Source organism: Hydractinia symbiolongicarpus, chromosome 6 (assembly GCF_029227915.1).
Source record: "Hydractinia symbiolongicarpus strain clone_291-10 chromosome 6, HSymV2.1, whole genome shotgun sequence".
NCBI classification, from domain to species: domain Eukaryota; kingdom Metazoa; phylum Cnidaria; class Hydrozoa; order Anthoathecata; family Hydractiniidae; genus Hydractinia; species Hydractinia symbiolongicarpus.
Window position 1 is genome coordinate 25,800,841 of NC_079880.1, and position 15,882 is coordinate 25,816,722.

A 15,882-nucleotide genomic window follows, 5' to 3' on the forward strand; every position below is an offset into this window, starting at 1 on the left:
AATCTTGTTTATTGATGAATAACAACTTTAAGGATTCTTTCGTTTCGTTAAATTTTTTTTCTTTAAAATTTAAAATCAAAAAGCAAATTCTGGATTTTTGCCAACCTTTTTTTGCATTCCAAACTTCCGGCCATAGAAGATTATTGTAAAAAGGTTGTAATCATGGCAAGGCCATAGGTACACATTGGATAGGTACCCATTGTTTTTTTCTGAACAAGATATAAAATAAAGACTGCTCAAATTGGAATTTACGCATCCATAACATAGTGCTAGGAAAATCAGAATAAGAAATTGGTGTAAATCATTTTTCAAAAAAAAAATATCCATATTTTGCAAGAATCTTTTGCGAATTTTGGTAATAAAAATAACTGCGGCAAAATTGACAAAACTCTCTGGAAATTAATTTCCAGCGAAAACTTCTTTTAGCATCTAATGCTTTAAATCAGCCACGTCTCGTCTCTCTTGTGTTACCGTGACCACATGGAACGTATATTTGTAGAAGACAACCATTTTAAAAACAAAATAATCTTTAATCTGGTTCTAACCAAAGCAAGCTAGAGAGTGTTATTTGTATGTTTAAATGGCGTGGATGTATCAAGAGAAGGGGATCATTTTTTGGACAATAATGGAATGTGATAGACGGAAGAAACACAAACGGTGTAGAACCGCCACAACAACAAGAATGATCAGCGCCAAAACAGTCGTTGTCAGGATGAGGTACTGTTCCTATCCAATTTGTTGTTCGCATAAATATCGGTATGCATGATATTTATTTCACTTCGTATTTTAGTCAAAATTGAACACGTGACACTTCTGTGTGTGACTAAAAGTTCTTCAGACTTTTAAAACAAATAATTTATTGGCAACTTATTGGCATCCTATGTAAGTATCCTCATTTCTCGTTGTCTGACAGCCTACACGGTTGTTCTCGTTCTGTTTCGTTTTATTACAGTACCCCTGTATTAAATTACAAAAAATCACATAAATGAACTTACCTTCAATTACATGGCCACTTTCTATGAATATGCGAGGGTTGATGAGTCTCTTTTTATGTTTACTTGTTTGCGTTTCGGCAAGAGTGTTCGTCGAAAGATTGTAAACACATGCACTCGTTTGCTTAAACAATGCCTTCGCAGCTTAATGTTAAAAAAAGTGCACTTCTTTAAAAAGAATGTAGAGAAAATTATTAGTGTCTTTAGAAAGTGTCCATCGCAGTAAAAATAAAAACAGAAAAGGGCGGTGGGGCGGTAAGGCGGTAGGGAGAGAGGTAAAGGTGTTACTACAAATAAAAACAAAGATAGAGAAAAAAGTATTTAATAACAAGATAACTTTTCTCTTTCAGAAATTATTCTTGTCTAGAAAAATTTAACCTCATCAAAAATTTAGACGTTCTTCAGATGTACTTAGAACTTTTTTATGAAACGCCACTGTAGAGATTTGAAAGAACAGCGGGAAAATGAAGGTACCAACCACATCACGTCTTTGTATGTGCAATGATATAAAACTCAAATCCATCGATTGAACACACTTCGAATAATAAAAATATAATATTTATATTAACAAAAATATGTTTAAATGAATATTTCTTGACAACAGAAACGTAAATGTTTAGGTGAAAGTAGATAAATAAGAATTACTTTGGGTTTTATTCTTTGCAAATAGACCTATTATACTAATAAACCATGACAATACATACAACATGGGCGCATATACTCATATAGACATGTGTAACCAGTAAATTCATTCACTTGAAAATAATGAAAAATCGTTTTTTTTTTTGTTTAATAAATTATTAGACACGCCTTTCTTTCTTTCATATTGTAGTTGTCTTTTAAATATAATTATAAGAAAATAAAAATAAAAAATAAAACAAAATAAGAACAAATTTAGCTGATTTTTTTTATGTAAAAAATACGACAAATACAACAGAATATTTTTTTAATAACAAAACCACCAGTTCTGGTTATAAGACATTTGTGTATACTACTATATACTAAATTTTAACTCGCAAAAATTGATAAATGTATTAAGAAAGGTTAAATTTTAACAGCAAAACAAAAATACCCAAAGTTGAAGCTAAATTTCCTGGTTTTAATAAAAACATGTATACTGCCATTGGAAAGGATGCTTTCTCTTCTTCTAACGCGTGGCAAAATAATGAACAAGTCAATTATTCTCCAAAAAGAATTCAACTTTAAGGTGTATTTAAATAAGCAATCATCGATTAACTTGAGTCCAAAAGAAACAACTTGAAAGAGTAGAGCCATAAATTTATAAATTGGAAATTGGCGAAGCTTTTTTTATACTTACCATGCACGCACAATGTTTACAAAAAACGGTTCGCTCAATGGAAATTTAAGTGATACAGTTTCTGTGCTACCTTAATATTTTTTTGACCGCTGATAAAATTGCTTCACACATGTTCATAAAAAGTGCTTCCCCACGAAAGGGACGGAACAGAGCACCTTGCTTTATCTGCATGTTCAGCAACACGCCTTGTAGTTTCGAGCTATACTGCTGCCCCTATACGGCGGTATTCCTGACAGTTTCATCAATGTATCGTTCTCTACATCCCCTTACAAATCACCATTGATTTATGTGTAATTCTCTCTTTAAGAGGGAATAATGTTTTCTTTTGGTCCAGCCGTTAAGCGTTCCATGCATGGTACAGAGGTTAAATTTGGCAAACTATTTCATTTGCAGATTGCAATAAAAAAACTCCATGAATACCTTTATGGGGAGAATGAGATATACTGTTTTGTTACTGTTTTTTAAAGTAGCAGATTTCCTGATTTGGCCGAGAACAAAAGTTAAATTTGCAGTTAGGTAAAACCTTCAATTCAGTCAAGAAATGTTACTGCAAAACATCAGTTAGATAATTGCAACAAGTTTAAACCGGTTGGTAGCAGACCAGGCATAATCTGTACGGATTGTGTAAGTGCATAAGACATGTGCCGATTCATGCCTTCCTTTTCGACCCATTTTGTCGGCAATAGGTACACCAGCATATTTACTTGCCAAATTGGTGGTATCCAATCTACCTTGTATTAGTACTAATAATTATACAAAAGACTCTTTTCACTTTGCTACGAAATAAATAACCAGGACAGTGGAATATTTACGGCTAGTTTAGATATCACATCATTGTTTACCAACATACCCTGTAGTGAAACTGTTAGTATTTGAAGACTTTTGAAAACTTTTAACCTTAGCCACTCATGAATCTCGTTCCATGTTTAATGATGTTTTTTACCAGCAGGAAGATAAAGTTGCTTTGGATAGTTCATTAGGCCCTACATTGGCCAACACATTTTTATGTCACTTCAAAAAATTGTGGGTTAACAATTATCCACAAGAATATAAATCGATGTTCTACCGCTGATATGTGATGATATATTTTTCTGTTTACTTTACAAAAACATCTAATGCAATACACGTCACGTTAAATTCACCAATGTAGAACATGACAAATCAATATTATTTCTAGATATTACAGTAACTAGGACAAACGGTAAGTTCATTATATTAATATGCCGCAAACCTACGTTGAGTGGCGTCTATAAGCACTGCAATAGTTTCATTTCAGAAAACTATAATTTGTCAATCGTTTCCACCTTAGCGTATCGTTGTTTCATGATTTGCTCTGATTGGTTTATATATATAAGAAAAAAAGTTATCCGCCATGGTTTGTTGACAAATGTATTTCTTAGTAAAGTTAGCACTGTAAAACTGTTATTTCTTCGGTAGAGAAAGAAGCCTGTTTTACCATTTCTATCATTACTTCTTTACAACTTCGCACGAAACTTATTAAGTCTTTAAGATCCTAACGTAGTAGTAAAAATGTTTGTACAGTGGAATCCCTCTAAAGCGGACATGGTGCTAAACGGACACCTCTATATAACGGACGCTTTTCCTTGAAACGGACTAATTTCAGGTCACACTCTCACAAAAAAATCTCAATAAGACGAACAGTTATAAGTCGGACTCTTTATAAAACGGACACTTTTTTCGCAGCAAATGGCATTTTTCCCTAAAAAAGCTCTGCGTAGAGCGGACATAAAAAGAACCTATTATTGACGAGGAAAGTCAAAAATGCTGTCTTTAATTCCGTCCGTCCGTCCGTCCGTCCGTCCGAGAAGCACGCAATGCGGTATAAAAAGGACGGGTAAACCCGTGGATTTACCACGGGCTAACGACTAGTTCATCAAATTATGTGTCTCGTTTCCTTGATTTGAAAGGAATAAAACAAAAACGTATATAAATAAAAAAGTCATGATTTCGGCAATATTCTGCTCTGAAGTGATTTTTGGATACAATCTCTATAAAGTGGACACCTCTATAAGAAGGACACCTTTTTTTGCTACCATTGCTTCAGTGGGTTATTAGTCCTGTTGATACGAATGTCTAACCATTTAGATGGATTTTCTTCTGTTGTAAGTTTGATATTCGGATGATAAGCCCGTTCAAAGAGAATGCCAGGTCAGTTCTTTTTGTGTCTGTTGTAGGTGTCATCCACGAACTGCTAGTACAATTTTGTTCGAATGGAACCTTCTCGCCTGAACAAATAATATATAGGTACGAAGAATTAAATGAATGACGATTAAGATTTAGGTGTTTAGTCTCCAAATATAAAATTGGTCATTCAAGCATATAAAGCCTTTTGTTTAATAAATTCATATGTGACGTAAATTAGTCTCGATTAATTACGAGGTTGCTATAATTCACGTGTTTCTCGAAAGAACGGTGTTGCGTGTCTGGGTCGAAAAAAACGACAACCTGAGGACCCCAGGACACATTCATTATTAGCACAAAGTAGTGATTCGGCGATCATTTGGAACAGAATACAATCTAAGTATTATTAATAGCTGGACTGCTTAGTAGAGATTGGTCCTTAGAAGTTAATCTATTTATATGTTGCAAAAACAGCCATTTTTCCTTGGTCAAATTGATTGTACTTTTGCTCTCAATCTCAGGAGACAAAAGAAGAATTTATTCCTCTGTTACCCACACGAAAGATCGGACCTCAAATTGATTGATGAAGAGACGAATATGAGAGACAATTGGAACACCATTTAAGCCCAGCTGAAAAAATCCAAGCACGCGTGTTTGTTTATTAGGTTGGAACACCCCAGAGCCTGGAGTGTATTAGAATAAATATGGCATATATCAAAACATTAGAAAAACAGCTGAAGGCTTGTTACAATGAGATGGATCGCATACCACATTTGGAGCGAAGTCTGGAGGCTCTTGACGAAGAGCTAAGGGATGCGCTGGAGAGGATAAGGTATCAGAGGAACCCCATGTATTTTTTTGGATTCATGTCTGTCCTAATGATCACCCTGGTTGGGGCCATGTCATAATAAATAAAAATGTCTTGTCTTGTTGAATTTAATAATATCCAGCTACATACTGTAACTATCAACGGCAGACCTTGGATTAGAGCCAAGAAAGTAGTCCAGGCATTAGAATATAGAAAGGACACCTCCGATGCCATCCGCAACCATTGTAGCCTCGAAAATTACGCTCACAAGTGCCAACTTAGTGGGGGGAACCGGTGAAATGGCCCTTGGATTCACAAAAATATGATCTCTATATCAATGAGGAGGGTATGTATGAGTTGATGTTTGGAAGCTAACAGCCTAAAGCGAAAAGCTTCAGAAAATATTGTTGCAATACAATGTTCCCAAAAATCCGTGAGCAACTACACCATCAAGCCATCGAAGAGAGAGATATTGCCCTGGCGATGCTTAACGATGGCCTTCAAGAGCGAGAGAAACAGCTAGATCTCCGGACACTGGAAATTGCGGAGCTTCGTGATCGGTATGTTCCTAATGGTTATCCCTATGATAATGTAATTTGCGTGATTGACAAAAATAATCTTAATATATTATACTATATTATTCGTTGTCAACGTAGATCTTTAAATGATCAAATCCGTACATTAAGGGATATGTATCCTAATATGATCGAGAGGTATCCAATATGCGATGACCCTAACGCCGTACATACATGGAAAAGGTTCAGGGATGATAATCTCAGGATAGAGAATTCATGGCGTAATCATTTCAGCTTACCCGATGACGCCACACGTGAGTTATTCGAGGGCATGTATGATATCAGCATGACATAATCGCTTGTATGGTTTTTGTAGCTCTTATGAGCCACAAAAATCGAGAAATTTACCATTCTTTCACATGCTCCGGAGGTATTTCAACATCTTCAGGAATCAGCATCAACTTTTTAGCCACAAAAGATCGATCGGGTCCATCTGCCAAATAGTATAACAACCTCGTACCAGTTACGATGCGGTCGAGCCTATACGTACGCTTAGACCACCAAAAGTCTGTCGCGCGTCTTTTCGAATCCTTGTGTTCTTCCCCAGGTTGCAGGAGGTAGAGGTAGAGCCCGTCCCCAGGCAAAGGCTTTTCTTCAAGATGGCCATCGCTTTTCATAAGCGGGACTTCATCGAGCTTGATGGCTTTCGAAGGTTTCATACCAGTCATCGCGGTCTTGGTGTTGTTCATGCTTTTGACGATAGTGTACAAGTGTTTGACCCATGTGGTACTAGTTTCGTTAGAGGCAAGCTCCCGAGCATCTTGGGGTTTAAAGAGATGATGGTACCGGGTGGTAGCCCGTTTAATCTCCACTCCTTTACCCTCCAGAAATTTCGTTACATCCGATTTGAATTTGCTCCCTTGGCCACATTGGAAAGTCTTTGGATAGCGGAGAGGTCCCGCTTTGTATATGTCCTTGATCATCTCCACCACTTCACTGGCTTTCTTGGTTCTGAGGGGTCTTGCCACTTTGTAGCGCGAAGCTACATCGATGCCTGTGAGTATATATTTATAGGTGTTTCCATATAATTTATCATGGGGCATGTAGAGCAAGTCGAATTGATGCGTTTTATTAGGATTTAGAATGGTGAAATGTGGATAATTGATGCGCTTGGGGTCTTTGATATGTCTGAGCCACAAGAGTTGCCGACTCAGCAAATGTATAACTTTCTTTTTGGAAAGACCACTCTTCTCAGAGACTAATTTTATAGCCTTGCATCCAGTTCAGAGATTTTCTGGAAAAATTGAGTAAAATCTAGTAGATTTTACTCAATTTTTCAGCTTCTTCTGGAGTAACAATATGCTTTGCTTTTGACATATTTATTACATATCAAAAGTGTTCTTACATATACTTGTACGCTACGAACCCCAAGACGGCTAAGGAGCCAATAATAAACGTCAGCTCCCCGTCCTGCTATTGCTTTGAGGGTGTATAAAAATCAGAGAGCTTTGGAGCCTTCTCAATTGTAGCGATAAAATATTCTCGCATACCTTTATCCAATTCTTTCAAACTTTGACCCGCTTGCCTTTGTTCCTCCCTTCTCTTATTGTATGCATCAATCTTCGCTTGCCTATCCCTTACCCATTGGGCTTGGGCAGCTTGAATCTTTTCAACCGCTAAATCATGACGTTTTCTTTCTTCCTCGCCGTGCCCACTGAGTTTGCTGAACAAAAAATTTGACCCACTGAAAGCCAGAGCATTGATCAATGCTCCTCCAGCAAGAAATGCTGGAGGAGCATTGATCCCAAGGCCCAAGGCCTACAAAAACAAATTTTGATGATCTTAATATTCTACACTGTGGAACCTGCCATCCAGGATGTTTAATTGCGCGTCTTGGATAAGGAAGACGTAGCACCTAATATCTCCATTGCCATCCGCTTTTTTTGTCTTGAGCAGGGTTATACCGTCCGATAACCTTTGCAGAGGCCGCCCACTACCATGTAGGCCCCGATCAGGTGTTGCCCTGAAATCAATGAATAGCGCATAGGGCTCGGTGAAAAATTGACCTATGGTCATTTCACTATCATGGCACCCAAATAATTCCACGATCGGCTGCAAATGATCTCGAGGGAGCATAACATGTGAATACAGCTCATTGGGCTCACCCTCCACCGTGACAGAAATCTTCTCGATTTTGGGATTGTAGAATTGCTCATTGACACCCGCATAAGCCTTGGATACTCCAGGATCGACGAATAATAGTAATATACCCACCAAGGATTTAGCAAGGGCATCGACTTGGAGATTGTAGGATGTATCACTTTTCTTCATAGTCACCACTTTACTCCTCAATACTCGTTCGTATGGTAGGGCGAGGCGGCTGTATCGCGACATCATAGCGCTCACCAGATCCTCATCTACTAATTTTTCAAACTGGAGCAAAATGTTAGAGATTTTGTATGTAGCGTCAGCTGCTTTGGCTGCGGTTGAGCCCGCGGCTGGTGTACCGGCATCCCTGATGACTTGATCGTATGAAGCGAAATGTAGAACGAACTGTAGCCTATCGTGGAGTCCATGTTGATAAAACGGGAGATCTCTCGTCAACTCGAACATTTTCCCCAACGGAATACAAAAAGTGTTTCCATACGCCGCGGCTATAGCACGCTCCTCATTTGTTCCTACATGGTCAGACGCTTTTTACCTGTAAAGCGCGAATTGTCCCGCCATTTGGATTGATTCCCTCCAAAATCAGATTGTTCTCCCTATTAAATTTCGATATCCAGAGATCACGGTAGACACTGAATACATTATAATCCGCAATATGCTGGACCTCATTCCCATTCAAAGTAATACGCAGGTCACGCACCAGGGTCTTCCCAATATTGCTAACGATCGTTCTTTCCGTGTTGGTGCCGGTCAATTCCATATCAAATAGTAGTCTGATACTCCCAGGAAATATAACATCGTCTCAACCCATGTTTGGTATTTCCACATAGAGATCCCCATTCTGGCTAAAATCGTGAACGGTACATGACTCACCTTAACTAGCTTCCTCTTGCCTTTGACAGCGAGCATAGTCTTGACTTCCTGATAAGGGTTTAGTCTTCCAAAAACACTCATTTATTTAGGTAGGCTGGTGATTGAAATAAATGGCTGATAATCGGAGATATGATGATGTTACGGATGAGAGGGTTATTCCAGACGAGCCTGAGGAGTTTAGTAGCGAGAGTGAGATCCTTCGACCCGAGGATATTCAGGGGCCCAGCTCCGCAACAGAAGAGCAGTCAGGGGCTGTTAGTGCAGTTACAGGCGATAGCCTAGAGGATCATAGGTGGGAGGTGGTCAAAGGAAAGGTGGACTCGCTTTACAAACACCTAAGTGAGGGGCTGGAGCAGCAGCCTAACGCTAAGCATTACGACAGGTTCGAACTACAAGGTAATCAGCTCATCTACAAAGGTATAGACAAGGACATAGCGCTTACAAATAAAGATGGTACATTTAAAACTGTTGGCGTGATACAGACGGTGTTGGGCGTAAGGCGCTTGAGGGCCATAGTGTTTACCAGTGCCACAACACCAAACAAAGGCAAAGCAATAGATCAGCAACTAGTTAGCGAATTGGATAATGTTAATAAAAAGGCTGATAACATCGAGAGGCTGCCGCTACTCGAAAACGTGCTCGATAACACGGAGAGCCTCATCGGAGATACTTCCTTTAGCGGGGATATCACAGAGCGTGAAAGAAGAGGGTTAAACCGCGAGCTTCAAACGTTACGTGGTAACCTCAAGTACTTAAAGGGCAAGATGGTCTTCTACGACACTGAGATCGACAAAGCAAAAGCCAAGGCGAAAGAGCTAGAGAGCAAGAAGGCCACACCCGGAGCATCCGAGGAACAGCTAGCTATCTGGGACATGGATATAGCCAAGGCCAATGAAGACTTGGAACGACTACGTGATCAAAAGGAGGCAACGGCAAAAGCGCATGGTTTACTATCATCCGACACTCAGAGCCAGCTGCTACACATCAAAGAGACATTGATGAAAATCGCGGGGGATGATACATCCTTGCGGGAGAAATTGACCATTTTGTTCAAAGAGCAGGGTATAACGATTGCCAGCATCGTCTCAGCCGTGGGCTTACTGATATCGACCCTGGTCCTAGCACTCACAGGTGGTAGTGGGGCAGCAGCAGGAGGAGGTAGTGCTGCAGGCAAAGGGTTTGTGCGGAAACAACTGGAGAGACTGGGAAAATTAAGCCCTAAGTATCTAGCTGAAAGGGCAGGTGCTGCTTTGCCTGGCATTATTGGCACTGTTGTATCATTTTTCTTCTGGGTGGCCGCCAAAGTCGTGGAATTCGTAGCGAGGCATCTGTACATGGCCATCGCAGGTGCCGTAGGTATAGTGGTGGTTTATGTGAGTAATAGGAGGAGTAAGAATCAATGAAGAGTCTAGTATGTTGATAAAACACATTAGACCTATCTTTTCGTCCAAATATATGCGAGTATCAGTCCTACTCCTACCGTAACCAGCGTAGCTTTGGCATCCTCATGCTGCCTGTGGGTTTCCTTGGTACCAGGCGTGGTCTTCGGCTCGATATGTTGCCTAGGAGGTGTGGTGAAGGATGCCTTATGTTTGACAGCTTTGGTATTCAGGTCTAGCTCCACACCTACACCTATGTCAGGGGGCGCGATTAAAACGTTGTTGTTATATCCCACGATTTTACCAATACGGAGTTCCATGTTGGAGGGTAGCATGTAGACGCTGGGCATTACGACAAAATTCACCGGTGTTCTGGCATACTGGAGCACCTTTTGAAATTCCGTAATGTCTTGACCTACGTTTTCCTCACGTTGAACCAGGGCCTCGAATTTTTGTAGGAGGATCTGTCTAGCCGTGAAGTTATCGGCATTAGATCCTAGGATTGATGCCTTGGCACTCGCTTGGGATCCTAGTAGCAAGATCACGTAAACGCGTATACTCTCGCTCAATTTGGTTAGACCCTCTGATGTAATACCCTTGCTGGTGGGGATGATAAACTTAACCCAATCCCCATCAACCTGCGGCCACCAGCGACCACTCGTCAACGATGACGTCAAGGCTTTGAACTTGTATAAAGCGTTGGGGTCCGCACTGTACTCGTGACATATTCGAGCATACCCCGAGGTGGAGTAGGGGTTCTCGTACTGGGAAAAGCCTCCTTCTTATGGCATGGGTACCTTTATTCTGGTGAGGATACGACGCATGTGGTAGTATACATGAAATTTGAAAATCGAGTTAACGAGGGGTACGGAGCCACTCGTGTCCTTGGCAGAGATCCCCAACGCCGATGTAGCGCAAAATACCGCAAAATTTACCTGAATGTTTCAATATTTCAACGCTTGGCCTTCCCAATTTACACTCACGGGATCGTTCAACATGTTAGTTGGAGCTTTGATGGGATACTCTGTGAACTGTGGAAAGGGCACGGAAATGTGCTGAGTCGTAGACACGTAGAGGTCCTGATGCTCCAAGTTAGTTATGCCAAGAGGCCACTCGCCTCTGTTGGATTTGTATTTTGTTGTAGGATTATCGCTATAAGTATTCATCTTTTCTATTAATAGAAAAGAAACAATGAAGCAGTTATATATTAAGAATATTGAGGAATCAATAGTCTTTGATGAATACCTAGAGCAGGACACGAGAATCGCTCTGAAATCAATAAGTATTCGAGCTACGTGGCTGAATCTTTTCGAAAAAGAGAACGATATAAAGATTTACAAAGCGACGCCTGAATCAACCAATGATGGAAGTTTTACCGTTGGGGATTTTGAAACCCTTATCGGGATCGAGAAAGGCCTTTATAGAATAGAAGATCTCGCCGGAATAGTAAATGAATATGCGGGAGGGAGGATCAAACTTTTCGTACTTAGAAATGGAGTCTGTAAAGTAAGGGTAAGCAAGGGATATGTTGCGATAGTTGATAAAACATTGACGGATCTTCTGGGATATAATTTTGATACCAAATCAATGTTTACTGAAGGTGATCACGATTCAGTCTATAAGACCGACGTGTACCAGAGGCTTAGGCTCACTTGTCACCAACTCGAATAAAATTATTGCCTATTTACCGGAAAAAGATCAAATATTCTTGCCATCCTACCAACCAAGGAGGTAGGATGGGGAGATATGCTTACTCGGACTTTTGGTAACCCTGTTTACCTCCCTTTGAAGGGCTCCACCGAATGCCTAGAATTCATGCTTACAGACGAGTATCTCGAGGATAAGAACGTTTTATTCATGGGTATAACCGTGAATATTCTGATACAATAAATGACAGATATTACAAAGCTTTACCCGAGCTTACCACCAAGTGCTCCAGATCATGAGAATAACGAGGGGCATGTGTACAGGCTTAAAAAGATAGAAGAAGTGGAACAATATCTACGTAATGAGATTAAAGAGCGGGACAAGCTCGCCAAAAAGTTCAAAATGCACGGTACATGGTGTAGATACACCGATCATGGTCTGCTGACCGTAAGTATCATTACTTCGGGTGTTGGCATTGGTAGCATGCTCAGTGGGATTGGTGTACCATTAGCCGTGGCTATGGGAGGAATTAATGGGATTGAGTCAAGCAAGTCTGAAAAATGCTGGTAAGAGGTTAGATGTCAAAAAGCAAAAAGCACGAGGGTATAAGGTTGCTAGCGGAGACTAAACTCAACTCTGTTATCGATCTTATCAGTAGAGCTGTGGAAAATGGGGTTATTAGTGATTATGAATTTAGCCTAATTATGCAGGAAAAGCAACGCTGTATGCTGTACTCAAGGAGCAAATACGTCAGAAAACCAGAAAAATCGTAGATTCGCTTAATGAACGAGAGAGACAAGCACTTGTCGAGAAGGGACGTTAGGAGGGAAAACAAGAGTTTATGAAAAAACTTCAACATGTTCAACATGTAAACGGTATCGAGATGAGCCGCCAGCGTATTCATAATTTAGTGTTTATGTACAAAAACACTAAATAACACTAAGCACTTCACCGGTAGTTGCATCAACCATGAAATCACCGTCATAGATGATATTGCGTTTCTGTTTTACTTCCAAGCCTCTGATATATTCATCTAGGATCTTCATAGCTGTGATTTCTAGACATGGCTTGCAATGAGGCCCAAGGGTTTGTGTCGAAGCGTCCTTATACTTGACTTTTCGGATCACTTCGAGTAGGTCGACCCTATTGAGAGTTGAATAACCCTTAATACCCAACGACTTTGCCTCTCTTTTCAGATTGTTCATGTTTATTACACCACAACGAATGGTTCCTCTTCATCTGAATCAAGGTGTCGTATCCTTAAAGGTTGTTGCACCGGTTTATACTTACATTCTTCCAGAAGAACCTGGATGAAATGCTTTGAATTCTGCCGATAAATGCTGGATATTTTGAAAATGCAGATGCATTCGCAGGCTTGGTTTAGTGGTACTGGTTGGTCGTAGAAATGTGTGTTTATTTTACCCTCCCATTCTTTTTTTTTGTGTTCAGGTATCTACTGTTCTTCACTGATGACGTTGTTAACTCAATACCATATAACTGCTGTATCCTAGCCAGGATACACTTGTATTTTTCTAGCCATTCTTGATGGTTATTCATATCGAAAAACATTGTGAGTGACGAGCCATCGTCATATCTGGATGCACCATTTGAATACAGCCCCTTTGGCTTCCATTTTTGTATCATATAACATATCTTGCATCTTATTAGCTTGTATGGGATCGCTAAGTACAATGTTCTCAATTTAAACCTCCTCGATATTAAGTACTGTTGGTTTACTATAGAAATCCCTTGTCTCTACGGATTCATTGTAAAATTTAAACATCTTTATTATAATAACCAGGGCCCAACTAAGGATTTTTACAAAATACACCACCACCGTTGTAGGTGATAAACATCATGTAATGCTGCCAACACAGCATTTTCCCGCATATAATTAGCCTCCGTCCACATTTGCATCTATTTATCAAGATCAATTCCACATTCATCACAATATTCCTTGTTCATATTTTATTTGATAGAACTCTGGTAACTGGCAATTAGGGAATTTCCCTTTAGTCATATTCTGTATAATATGAATATAGGCTATTGCGCATGACGTCATATGATGTCATATATATTATTATTTGTATTAATATGATTATGTGTTAGTATTTAATGTATCTATCATTTAATATCATTATGTGTTGGTAGATGACGTCATGTATCTTACATTAATATATTATTATGTGTTAGTTATTGGCATAATATTATTTCATATTATTTTGTGTTGATTACTAACATTATTGGGAATTTCCCTTTAGTCGACGTCGACTGTGCCAGAAGGAACATTTCTATCTCTAGACTTGATAATCTACATGAATTATTCTCTGAGACATCATTGTTTTTTCGCCTATTCTTTCTCAGCTAAAATATGAATAAGTTAGAAAAAAGTCCCAAAATCAAAATTAGGTAACAAAATATAGACGGACTATGCTTTTTCTGGAATGGTAAATAATTTCAGCATTTAGCTAAAGGTGTGTGCTGAACATTTCAAGACTGTTGTTGGATTGAAAAATGTACTACTACAGAGAATACGTTCTACTAGCACTATTACAGCCTACTTCACTCTACAACAGAGAAATAAGCTCTACTATATGCTACTATAACACATCACTACGCAGAATTACGTTTTACTACACATTCTACTACAGGGAAAGAAAGGGTCTACTACACTCTACAACAGAAAACTAATACACTTCACTACAGTCTGCTACAGAAAAATACGCTCTATGCTACATTATAATTTAGAGTCTAGGCTATGGTGTGCTGAACAGGGGGCATATTGAGAATGAAAAATTAACATATTCACAAGGAAAATACGTAGGTTTAACGCATGTTGATTATGTTATCTCGTACACATTCAGAAAGTATTACGTGACAGACTTGCCCTTAATGGTTTTGCCCTACTTGGGGTATGACTTAAAAATGTCTGACTGTGGGGAGTCGCCCTACTTTGCGTGGAGCAGTCCTTCATAGCAAGCACGTGAGCAAATGAGTAATCAAATCTATAAAATAAACAAACAAAAAAGTTAGCTTGCTTTAACTCTTTAAAGTTTGTTCTTTGTACAAAGATAAATGTTTTGTATCATATCTATAGTTCTATATTGTATAGTTCTGTATATTTCTATATATACACATCAAAAAGGGGTAGTTAGCTAGCTAAAGTAGGTTAGAGTAGCCCTTGTGAACTAGCTAGCCAGCTAATAGCTTCAAACATTGATAAAATGTGGTTTCATTATATCTTTAGTTTTGTTTTATATTCAATGACTAAACACAAAGATAAATTATTATCTGGGTAAGAGAGTGGCATTCTCGGATCCGGGTTAACATCATCAAATTTTGAAAAAGCGAAAAAACAAGAAACTTAAATTATAGCTATAGCTATATAACATGGGAAATTTAGAAAACCAAAAGATTTCTTAGAACAGGATTTATTGTATAGATAGTCATATATAATTTATAGTTTTCAAATTTTATAGAAGTATGACCATAATATTTATTTAACTGCTGTGAATGATGCAGTTTATGTGGTCATTTGTTCATAAAACATCAAAAGTTTGGCTGCTATTGTAGGCAGTTGTACTTAGTTTATAAACTTGAAATTTTTCATGTTTCCATAAATTTTGGTGCTGAATTTTATAATGTCGGTCATTTTTGTTGAAAATGATCAAAAAATTTTAAGCATGTTAACCTAGATCCAAGAATTGGTATTTTTAAAAGTATGTAGCTACGTGGTTTCAATCAAGAGGAATGGTTTCTGTAGATAAATTCCGTTGTTTACTTTTCAGCGGTAAGCTCTTTCGGCTCTGGCATCTGTGTGGCAGGAAAAAAAGATAGGGGCAAAAAAATGGATTGAAAAGAACTTTGCTTCACCAAAGTTCTTTTCAATCCATTTTTTTGCACTAGGATTTTAGCTAAATGAATTCAAATAACAATCAACACTCAATAACATTTTAAAACCTCAAACTATGTTTTCATGAGAAGAAATCAACAGGAAATGACCTCACATACTTGTAGTTCTTGTTTACTCAAATCTTCTACT